Genomic DNA, 12,769 nt, shown 5'->3' with positions numbered 1-12,769 from the left:
CATGCCTAGAATTCTCTCCTTTCTCATCTCCACTTCCAGGATTTCCTGGCTTCTTTTAAGTCCTACCCAGCTAAAATTCCATCTTCTATGAGAAGCCTTTTCCTACCCCTTCTAATTCTGGTGCCTTCAGTTAATGATTTCCTATTTAATGTGCATATAGTTTGTTTGTATATAGTTGTTTGCATATTGTCTGTCCTATTAGAGTGTAAGCTCCTTGAGGGCAGGCACTGTTTTCACCTTTCATTGTATGCCCATTACTTGGCACAGTGCTTGGCACATAGTAGGTGCTTATTAAATGTTTGTTGACTTGACTTGTTGACTTCTTATGTCTTTTTGTGAGCCGTATAACCTTCCCTTGTAAACTCCACCAGGGTACGTGTGTCTTCTATTCTGTGGTGTCTATTCATAGCCAATAACAGTGCTCTCCCTAAGTGTTTTAATGAACAGGAGATTCAAGCTAAGGCCACCAGAGAAGGGAGAAAGAGATCTTCAGAATAAAACATCCATTCACTTCTCAAGTTTCAATATTTTTACTGGAAAATAAAAAGCTGCTGGTGGTTTAGGCAGTCTTATGACAATTTCCCCAGAGCAGCGACTACCTTGTAAATCCAGAGGTTTTGCTGTACTGACAGCTGTCACTCTAGCTAGGCCAAATGAGATCACTTGGCCAACGAAAAGACGTACCTTGAACAGTTGGGGTTGGGGGCAGGGGGAGGAACATGGGGCATAATGAAATAAATAAGCCTCAGAGGGAGGGTAAGTTTCTGCCTGACAGGGATAAAGCATGGCTAGCTCACATTTTTAGGGTTTTTCTTACCCTGAGAATTATTTAAAGCAAATCTATTCCCAAAAAGTAAAGTGGAGAACTACAATGATTGTTCAACGAATGCCCCTCAAATATATGATCTTCTATACTTTTGAGGGGCTTTGCTTCTTTAGGAAGTGAGACACAAGAATTTAGGTGGATTGGGGACTTAAATTATCAGTAGGATCATCATTTCTTTGACTATTACAAAGCACTTTCCAGGACATTATCTCATCTGATCTTAACACCAGTGAGGTAGCTATTCTAAGTCTTATCCCCCACCCCCTCTCCATTTTGCAAATGAGAAAACGGGTTGGCAGTGTCATAGCTAATAAAAGTTAATGTGGGATTTAGACAACTCTGTCTTACTACAATCATGTCACACTAGCTATGGTGTCCTAATCCCTATGTGACTCCTTTGGGTAGAACAAATGTAATCATTCAGGACAATGGGAGCTTGACTCTCAAGGCTCTTACTCATTTAGCAAAAAGACATCAATGTCTTAATGGAGACATTGGATACGTAATGGAGACAATGGAGACGTAAAATGGAGAAAGGGGTGAGCAATGGGTCTAATCTCTCTCCTATTCCTTCTAACCCTAGTCTCTAAATAAAACAAAACAAGTCAGCAGCAAGAATAGCAAGTTCTACAAGACATTAAGAACCATTCTCTACTTTACCTTGAATTCATTTCTTCTTCAAAGATCGTTGTAACTCCTCTCTAGTCATGACCACATACCAGGGTTCAAATCTTATCTCAGTCACTTACTTGTTGCTCTACCCTGGATAAGTCACTTAACCTTTCCCAGACTCAGTTTCCCCATCTGTAAAATGGGGATAATAGTAGTACTTACTTCATGGTGTTCTGAGCAGCTAGGTAGCAACCTGGAATCAGGAAGACCTGAGTTCAAATTCTGCTTCAGACATCAAAATTGCTCTACTTTACCTTGTATTAATGGTTCTTTATAGAACTTACTATGGCAGTTGACTTATTTTGTATTAGATCCATTGCCCACCTCCTTCTATATTATGCCTGATGTCTCCTAAATGTCTCCTTGCTAACAAGCTCCAATAGTTACAAATGATTACATTTGTTATACTTAGAGTCATGCAGGGATTCAGGTACCATGGCTAGTGTGACAGAATTGTAGTAACAAAACTCATTTGAGTCAAAGACCTTTCGGCAGGATATAAGAAGAGGGAGTGATGGATAGTGGTGGGGGGCAGCACAACCCCAGAGGCTTTTGGATTTTCACTTTTCCTCATGCCCCATTTGGGATTGAAGTCAAACTGTCCCTTGATCTAGGCTGGTGAACAAAGCCACATTGAGTATAGGGGAAGGAAACTGCCCCATGTCCTTCCTTTTCCACCCTCATTTCCCGCTTCTCAGCATTCCCTGAAGGCTCAGGCTCACCAAGCTTTATAGTAAGAAGGATGTTATGAGGGTGGAAGGTCGTGGGGAGATGGATACAGGAGAGGAAGGTGGAGAAAGTGATGAATGGGAGAAATGCTCACACAGACCACCCAGAAACACAGTCACCTTGAAATTCACTTGATCTTGGCAGGTGGTGGGGGTGAAGAGGTAATGTCTGACGATCTGAGAGGCAGGGAGATAATGCCTTAAATTGGTATATCACTTTGGCTTCACACACATTATCTCATTTCTTCCTCACAACTAGGGGTGGGAGTGGGGTCAATAATAGCACTTCAGTAAAAGTACCATTATCTCCATGTTATGGATGAGGATGTGGAGGCTCAGAAGTTTTCTCAAAGTCATAGAATGACCATCAGAGGCTGGGACTCAAACCTAAATATCCTACATGGGAGGCAGGGTAGTATAGTGGAAAGAACCCTGTCTTGGGAGGGAGAGGATCTTGATTGAACAATCATCACCCTCCCTGCTTGTCTGACCTTGGGCAAGTCTCTGGGCCTCAGTTTCCTCATCTATAAAGTGAGGAGTTGGATTTAAATGGCCTCTCAGGTCTTTTCTGGCTCTAGATTCTGTGACTTCTGGAGGGCCTTTCAAACCGGAGGAATCTATATTGTCTATGTCTCTTTACTTTTATCTCTGTCTGTTTTTGTTCTCTACCTCTGTCTTTATTCCTGTTTTTCTGTATCTATCTCTCCTTCTCTCTTTGTCTCCCTATCTTGCTTTCTTTTTCTCCATTTACCTCTCTCTATCCAGCTCTGCCTCTATCCCTGTCTCTCTAACTTTCTGATGATAGGTGATTGTGAATGTGTCAGTAAGCTAGTGAGAACCTGATTAGCTGATAGGGAGCTAATAATAAGAATTAGACTCATGGTTTCTTATTCATTCATTCATTTGTTTGTTATTTATTTATTTTTACTCCTAGGTAAAAAAACAAAACAAAACAAAATATCCTCTACTAATGCAAGTCAGCGCCTTCTCTGAAATGTATTGTCTTGGTGAATTTGGGATAAGTTAATTGATTTGCCCAGGCTCACACAGGTAGTATGTGCTGGAAGCAGCACTTGGCTTTAAGGTCAACTCTGTGCTAGAACGTGCTGATGGAGGGATTAAATGACCTTCTTTAGGCTAAATAAGATTACCTGGCTTGGAGAGGGGAGGTAATAGGGAGTACTGGGCTCTCCTGGAAAAGGGGCCAGGAGACAGATGGCAAGCCTGGAAGAGAGTGAGGGACAGTGGGGCCATGGGCTGGGAGACAGTAGTTGCTCCAGAGAGTAGCAACAAGTCCTGCTATTTACTACTCTCAGCTAATTGAAGTGCCAAGCCCATTGTTGTAGATCCCATCCAAGGTGGAGGTCCCCAAATAGAACGCTAGAATCATGCAGTTGCCCTCTCCCCACCCTAACCCCCCCAAATCTGTACTCAAACCCTGTCCCACAAGAAGGAAACAGACAACAAATCCACGTCTATGCACTTGGATGTGGCATTTATCTGTCACACATTTGAGTATGCAATACACTTTTGTTGTTCAGTCAAACCCAATTCTTCATGACCCCATTTGGGTTTTTTTTTGGCAGAGATATTAGAGTGGTTTGCCATTTCTTTTTCCAGATGAGAAAATGGAGGTAAACAGGGTTAAGTGACTTGCCCGGCATCACACAGCTAGGAAGTCTGAGGCTGGATTTGAACTCAGATCTTCCAGACTCCAGGCCATTGCTCTAACCACCATATCACCTAGCTGCTTGTACAATATATGAGTAGCGTATATGAGCCATAGAGATGAACGTAGAGAAGGCAAGGCTGTCATGTTAGCAGGTGAAACAAAGCTAGGGTAGAGAGCTAATATGTTGGATGACAGAATCAGAACTCAAAATTATCTTGGTAGATTTGGATGCTAGGCCCAACCCAACAAGATAAAATTACATAGGAATAAATGTGAAGTGTTAAAGGCTTTAAAAAAGTCAATTGTCCAAATGCACAAATAGACCCTGATTTGACAGCAGTTTATATGAAGGAGACAGTTGTGGGGTAGTGGAAAGGAGAGTAGGCTTGGAATCAGATCTGGGTTCAAACTCATATTCAACATTTAAATAGATCTGTGTCCCTCAGAAGATCTCAGTTTCCTCAGCTGGAGAGTGGAGATAATAATTCTTGCCCAACTTATTTCATAAGGTTTCAGAAGGGAGGAAAGCACTTTGTAAACCTTAAAGTGCAAAAGAAATCAGCATTACTATTTTTGTTGTTATATAGAGGGATTGCTTGCCAGAAGTTAGCAGCTATTTTAAAGATCCATTAATAATAAGGGTCAAGTTCTCTTGGCAGGTACATTAATGCTATTTTAAGTTTCCTTTGGACAGGGTAAGAATGCTTGTCTCCCTCTCTCTCTCTCCCCTCCCCTCCATCCTCCCTACCTGACTCAGTATTCTCCAAAGATTGACCAGGACCTTCAGGTACCTTGATGTCCACATCCCTTCCTCCAGCTCTCTCTCAGTCCTTCGCTCTGGTTTCTGTCCCCATCACACTACTGAAATGATTTTCTTCAAGATCACAGTGTCGTAGATTTAGAGCTGAAAGAACCATGGGAGCTATCTTGTTCAGCCCCTCCATTTTACAGATGAGGAAACTGAAGACCAGAAAGGTTAAACAACCAAGGTTACGCCAGCTCATCCATATATTCCTTTAAAATGTACAAACTGCTTTAGAGACATTATCTCATTTGACCCTCACAACAACCCTGTGAGGGAGGTACTATTGTCATCTCTCAGAAACTGCAGCTCAGAGAAGAGATGTTCTTTGCTCAGTCACACAGCTAGTAAGCATCTGAGGTAGGATTCAAACCCAGATCCTCCCAACCGAGCCCAGTGCTGTAGAGGCTACATTGTACTGAATCTCTAGCCAGAGGGAGAGATGGAATTGCCCATGCCTTTTTTTTTTTTTTTTTTGGGGCTGGGCAATGGGGTTAAGTGACTTGCCCAAGGTCACATAGCTAGTAAGTGTTATGTGTCTGAGGCCGGATTTGAACTCAGGTCCTCCTGAATCCAGGGCTGGTGCTCTATCCACTGAGCCACCTACCTGCCCCTCCCATGCCTTTTTGATTGTCATATCCTGTGTCCTTTGAAAAAATAATAAATCCTTATTCTTTTTTTAAGCCTTTCTGCAGCAATTAAAACTGTTAATGCTCTCCCTTCCCCTTCTCTGTGATACCCTCTTCTCACTCAGTTTCCAAAATACTGATTTCTTGAGTTTCTACTTCTATCTTGAGAGAATCAGGAAACCTGAGTTTAAATCTGGCCTTAAATACTTACTAGCTGTGTGACTCTGGGCAAATCACTTAACCACTGTCTGCCTCAGTTTCCTCATCTGTAAAAAGGTGATAATATTACCTACTTCCCAGGATTATTTGTGAGAATAACATGATATATTCACAAATGAGATCTTATATTCTATATAATATCTATATAATATTCTATGTATGTAATATCTATATTATATTCTATATAAATGTTAGCTATTATTATTGTGATGATCAAGTGAGATGATATAAATCTTAAAGCACAACCAATAATAATGAAAACTGGCATTTATGGATTTATTGTTAAGTTCTCCAGGGTGGTAGTCATAGTTCTCCAGCACAGAGAACTGGGCTAGGGACTCAGGGACATTTGGTTTTAGGTCCTGACTCTGTCACATTCTGGCTCTGTGCCACTGGGCGAGTTGCTTACATTTTCAGTGCCACGGTCAACATTCAGGTACTATAAATTGCAAAGCAGGTTCTGAGATGTGCAATGGCCGTGGGACTTTCCTATAACAATGAAATCACAGATTAGACCCCACTATCCCCTCCAAAAGAAAAATTCTCCATAGAAAGACAGTTAATACTAAAATATGAGTCCTGGAAATATTTATTTCATGGAGGAAATTGGTTGTCTGGTATGATGATGGGAAACAAAGCTAAAGTCCATGTAGGGAGGACAGCAGGAACATAGCTAGAGACCAAACTTGGGGGATAAAATCAGGAATCTTAGGGACTTGGCCAGCCCCACCCCTTGCTTAAGCAGATGCATTTAGTTTACTGAATCTAATCTTGTTGCCAGAAAGCCCAGGTTTGAAGTCCCAGTTTTGGAAATTGATAACTATGTGACCCTGGACGAGTTCACCTAGGTTTGAAGTCCCAGCTTTGGAAATTGATAACTGTGACCCTGGACAAGTTCACCTTCCTGAGCACCAATTTCTTCTTCTGTAAAATCTGAGCAATAATACACACACAACCTAATTTAATTAAAAAACCATTTATTAAACACCTACAATGTGCCAGGCATGGTGCTAATTGCTGGAGATACAAATAAGAGAAAAGAAGTCAGTCCTAAACTCTCAGTATTTTTGTAAGTTTTGTAAACATTGAAGTCTTATAGAAATGGGAGTAGTAGCTGTTGCTGGGGTTATAATCATGAATGGTATCCAACACAGCCTTTCCTTGAACTCTCCTAATGACAGGGAACTCACCATTGAAGGAGGTAGGTAGCCCATTCATTTCCATACAGCGCTAATTGTTAGGCATTTCATTAGTCCTAATTGTCAGACAGATCAATCACATCTGAGTTGGAGCGGCAGCTTGCAAAGGTTTGTTCTGGAGTCTCCCTGAGCTGCGGCTTTTTCATTGACCATTAAAGTGAACAGCAGTGACACCTATGCCCAGCTGGGCTCAAAGCTTTTAATGCTGTTAATCTGTAATGAGAGCTCTGTACACCAGGGACATTTCTGAACTTCAGCTGAGAGGCTCAAGTTACAGAATAGCATTAAAAACCAAGCACATGCCAAAAACCAAACATTTCAAATCTAAAACGCATGAAAAGATTTTTTTTTTCTTTAGTACAATGACTTTTGTCACAAATTGCATTCAGGTATAATAAACACAGAGAAAGCTACCACAGAGGAGGTAGACAGACTGGAAAGGCTGAGCTGATTCTCTTGGGACTAGAGTGACCCCAGGTTTGATGGGGAGGTTGGGGGAAGGAAGGGGTTTGTATGACTTTATTTTCTGTTGATCTGCAGCTTGGTACTACTTTTAACAAACCCACCAAACTGTAGCAAATTACATCATAAACTCCTGTAAGTGCTGTAAATCATTACTATAGTTGGACTCTGGAAAGAAGTCAAGAAAGTCACTGTAGGGCGGGAGGGGTTCAGCTCCAGTAGAGGATGTGGTTGATTTTTGTAGCTTTTGTGGTGTTTGTTTTTTCCCCCTTTCTTTCTTCCTTTCCCCTCAAACCTCTCACCTGCATCTACAAATCAGGCCTCTGTTTGTCTTGAACCAGAGCCAAAATGACCTCAGAGGTCAGTGATGCATGTTTGCTGGCCCTGTAAAACTACCCAGTGACCCTTATGTAAGGAATTCTTGTTATCTGAGAGAAGGACTATTCTCCTGTAATAAACACTCCATGTGGTTGTGGTTGGTGATTTTAAAAGAGGTGTGTCCCGAGGGCTGGGTGTTCCAGAGCCCTGAACTAAAAGGCAAAACAGATGCTTTCATTCAAAGATTTCAACTTGTTCTACAAACAGTAACTAAGTCACCCAACACCCATGAATGCTTTTTGAAAGTTGGGTTAGACCAGGCCAAGACAGGTGAAATGCCTCCCTTGGCCTCTAACCAGCTCAAGGATAATATCCAAGTACATTTCCTGGGACAGTGCCCAGGGCCTTGGGCTCTACTACCCTTGTTTTATTTATTTTTATTCCATTTAGTCTTAATGAACAAATCCTCCACAATAGAAGAGAACAACCTAATGAATTAAGACGAGTAAGTTATTTACCTTATCGACTAATTCCAGAGTCAGGTAGAAAGAGAGTTTCTAATCTTTGGTTGGCCCTAGGTTGAAGTACTGGGATTGTGGAGCAGCTGTCCCAGCTCTCCATAATAACAAAGTGGGCTCACCTGCCTATTTTAGAAGGCTTGCCTTGAAACCTGGTTGGAGATTAAGCTAGGCCTAACTTTCAGGTGAAAAGTTCCTGTTTAGGAAGTAGGCTGTGTAGCAAGGTGGGGAGTTGACGTACAGTGGCTTTATTTTTCACTAACAATTTGGAATTAGGACGTGATGTGATGAGAGAGAGGACTAAGTAATTTCCCTTCAACTTGCATGCTTCCTGCCTCAGTTGAGGTAGAAGAGCATCAAACTTCAAGGAAATGGTCCCGGGGTTCCCAGACAAATTTAGAGATATTCTTGCCCTGGTTAAAGTCAATTCAACTCTACATTATCCTTCTCTCAAAACCTTAAGTTCCTAGTCCTTTCACCAATCATGCCTTGCCATACCCCAACCCCGAAGTATTCCCAACACTCACTTCCTTTGCTCCTGTTTATATGATCCTGAATGGAGCTAGAATTTATCAAGACTGTGCTGATTAAGTTTACTACAAATGTATCTCACCTCAACTGAGCCCTTACTACTGTAAGATGATAATTCTACTTCCTAATCAATTCACTTTCCTACTCTCTTCAATGACTTTCAAACTTTCTCTTCTCTCCTCATGCCTCTATACAGTAGCCATACCAAACCTGTTTATTCCTCTTTCAGTCTCCTATGGAACCCTCTTCCCCTACTTTCTCATTTGAGGACCTCCCCTCATACCTAACTGAAGAAATGAGTCCATTTGTCAAGAGTTCCCACTTCTCCCCTTCTCTTTATCTCACTTCACTCAGGCCTCTCCCCTTTATCCCTGTCTTAGTTGAAGAGGTGCCCTTCTCCTTGCCAATGCCAACCCTTTATGTGCATCTTTAATTCCATCTCTCCTATCTTCTCCAGCAGATAGGTTCCACTATCAACCCCACTCACTTTCTTATCTTCAGTCTTCCTTAATTGCCCCTTCTCTGCTCCCTAGAAACATGCCCATGTCTTCCCAATCCTTTAAAAAAAAACCCAGAGGACCCTTACCCTATCAACCCATATCTCTCATTCCCTTCTTGGCCAGACTCTTTAATAAAGTCATCTATACTAGGTGTCACTACTTTCCTCACTGTGTCCTAAACCTCTGCAGTCTGGCTTCCAATCTCATCATTGAACTGAAACTGCCTTTTCCAAAGTCACCAAGGATCTCTTAATAGATATATCTGCTAACCTTTTTGCAATACTCATCTGTTTCTGCAGCATTTGATACTGTTCATCTACCCTTTGCTCCTGGATGCTCTCTTCTCTGGATTTCCACAACAACAATACTCTCTCCTGCTTTTCTTTCTGATCATCTGTCCTTCTCACTCTCTTTTGCTAGATTTTCATCTAGGTCACAAGACCATCTAGTGCCAGACTCTCTTTTCACTCTATACTATCTTATTTGATAGTCTCATCAGTTACCCCTGAATTCAATTATCATCCCTATGCAGAAACGGATATCTCAGACCAACATACCCAGCCCTGAGTGCTGGGTCCCACATCATGAATTACCTTTTAAAAAAATAATATTTTACTTTTCCCCCAGTTACATGTAAAGGCAATTTTAAACATCCATTTAAATGTTTTCTTGAATTCCAAATTTTCTCTCTCCCTCCCTCCTCTCCCCCATCCCTGAGACAATAAGCAATCTGATATAGATTATACATATTCCATCATGCAAAACATATTACCATATTAGTCATGTTGTGAAAGAAGATACTGACCCAAAGGAAAAAAAAAACATGAAAAAGATACAGAAAATGAAAAATAGTATGCTTCAATCTGCATTCAGACTCCACCAGTTCTTTCTCTGGAGGTGGATAGGGTTTTTCATCATGAGTCCTTCTGAATTGTCTTGAATCATTGTATTGCTGAAATAGCTAAGTCATTCACGGTTGATCATTGCATGGTTTTGCTGTTACCATGTACAATATTCTCCTGGTTCTGCTTACTTTACTTTATATCAGTTCATATAAGTCTTTTCATTTTTTTCTGAAATCAGGCTCCTCATTTACTGTAGATGGGTTACCTTTTATATACCTTGGATTAAGTGTCCTGTGGTGATCTCAACTCAACAATTCTAAAAAATAACTCATTATCTTCCTCCCTCTACAGTTCTCCCCTCTTTCCAACTTCCCTATAATTGATGAGGCCACCACCATCATTCCATTCATCCAGGCTTCAAACCTCAGTACCATCTTTGACTCCTCACTTCCATTGACACAGCATTTCTAAGCTGCTACTAAATCCCATTGATTCCACCTTCAAAACATCTCATGTATATCCATCCCCATATCTCTACTTCATTTCCCTAGTTTAAGCCCTTATCACCTTCTGCATGAACTTTTGCAATAGCCTTCGAATTGATCTCCTTTCCTCAATTCTGTCCCAAATATAATACATCCTCTACTCAGCTGCCAAAATAAATTCCCAAAAGTGCCAGTCTAACCATGCCAACCTTCTCACTCAGTAAATTAGAGTGTCTCCTCCTCGCCTCCAGAATCTAATATAAAATCCTCACTTTGGCATTTAAAACTCTTCACCACCTGGCCCCTTCCTTTTGTCATTGTTCCATCATGTTCAACTCTTTATGATCTCATAGACCATATTGTCCATGGCATTTTCTTGGCCAAGATATTAGAACAACTTGCTGTTTTCTTCTCCAGTGGATTAAGGCATACAGAGGTTAAGGGACTTGCCCAGGATCACACTACTAGTAAATGTCTGAGGCCAGATTTGAACTCAATCTTTTTGATTCCAGGCCTAGCGCTCTATCCACGGAGCCACGTAGCTGTCTCAGCCCCTTTCTACTACTTAGTTTTCTTATGCTTTATTTCTTTCCACATACTCTTCCATCTATCTCCAATGACCTACTTGCTCCATTTTCTTTTTTTTGTTTGTTTTTTTGTTTTTTTTAAATTTTAGGCAATTGGGGTTAAGTGATTTGCCCAAGGTCACACAACTAGTAAGTGTCAAGTGTTTGGTCTGAGGCCAAATTTGAACTCGGGTCCTCCTGACTCCAGGGCTGGTGCTCTATCCACTGCGCCACCTACCTGCCCCTTGCTCCATTTTCTTTCCTTGAGTTTTTGCATTGGCTACCCCTCATGCCTGGAATACTCTTCCTCCTCACTTCTACCCCTAAGTTTTCCATGACTTCTTCAAGTATCAGCTCAAATCCCATCTACTGCAGGAGGCCTTTCCTGGTCTCCCCAATTACTAGTCCTTCCCTTCTGAGATTTTCTCCCATCTACTCTGTATATATTTTATCTAGGAAGGATAGGGTCTGGATCTATGATTTCATTCGTATAGGTAACTCCCAGGCGAGGAAACTTTCTTTACCAATTCAGGCCAGTATCTTCTTAAGTTTTAGTGAATTGACTAGGGCACTGACAGATAAAGTGACTTGCCCAGGATTATATAGCCAGTATGTATCAGAGACAGGACTTCAACCCAGGTCTTCCTGTCTTTGAGGCTAGCTCTCTATCCATCATGCCATGTTGGCTCCCGTATCTTATATTTACCTGGTGTTTTCATGTTATCCCTCATATTAGAATGTGAGCTACTTGAAGGTAAGGACTATTGAGGCAGCTAGGTGGCACAATGGATAGAGTGCCAGAGCTGGAGTCAGGAAGGCCTGAGTTCAAATGTGGCCTCAGACACTTACTAGCTATGTGACTCTGGACAAGTCATTGAACTGCTATCTGCCTCAGTTCCTTCAACTGTTGTTGTGAGGATCGAATGAGATGATAATCATAAAACACATAGCACAGTGCCTGGCACATAGTAGGAACTTTAAAAAAAATCCTTATTTCCTTTCTTTGTATCCCAAGCATTCAACACGGTGTTTGGCACATAACAATCAATTAATAAACACTTTTTGATTGATTAAAGGACCAATTCCTTTGTGAATGACTGTGTTTCCAGTTTGGTCTGGACGTACTTCTCTGAGGAACCAGGTTTCTTAGATAAAGACTTAGAAGCATCCTGCTTCCTGCCTCCAGTCTCTAAGGGACTGGGGCCTCCTTACTCTGAAACATCCACCAGCCACGCTGCCCCTCTTCTCCCACTGGTGAGTCTCTCTCAGGGTCTCCATTTTGGGCGAGAGCCCAGGCACGCCAACCTTTATTCCCCTCTCTGCTTTGCTTTTGACTTCCTAGATTTAAACACTATGCCTCAGCTGCTGTCTTACCCTGGAACTTCCCTCAGCACCTGGGGGGCTTCTCACCCTGGAACATCCAGTGGCCTTCTAGCCCTGGGTCATACTTTGCCATGCTGTCTACCACCTCCCATTGGTGAATTCCTTCTGAGATCTCCATTTTGGGGAGGTAGGAAGGCTGGGCAAATTTCATTCCCCTCCTGGCTATATTTTTTTACTTTTAGAACTTCAGTATCCTGATCCCTTAATTCCTGTCTCCCCTTTCCTTTTTGGTTCTTTTTTGTGTTGTCTTCCTTTGTTAGAAGGTAAACCCTGTGAGGGCAGAGGTTTTTTGGGGGGGGAGGGAGGTTGCTTGAATTTGAGAAAGAGAGAGAGACAGAGAGGGAGACAGAGAGACAGAGACATAGAGAGAAGAAGAAGAAGAAGAAGAAGAAGAAGAAGAAGAAGAAGAAGAAG

The sequence above is a fragment of the Vombatus ursinus genome, unplaced genomic scaffold (genome assembly GCF_900497805.2).
Source record: "Vombatus ursinus unplaced genomic scaffold, bare-nosed wombat genome assembly UNPS02014798.1, whole genome shotgun sequence".
NCBI lineage: Eukaryota > Metazoa > Chordata > Mammalia > Diprotodontia > Vombatidae > Vombatus > Vombatus ursinus.
Note: the sequence above shows the minus strand (reverse complement) of the source record.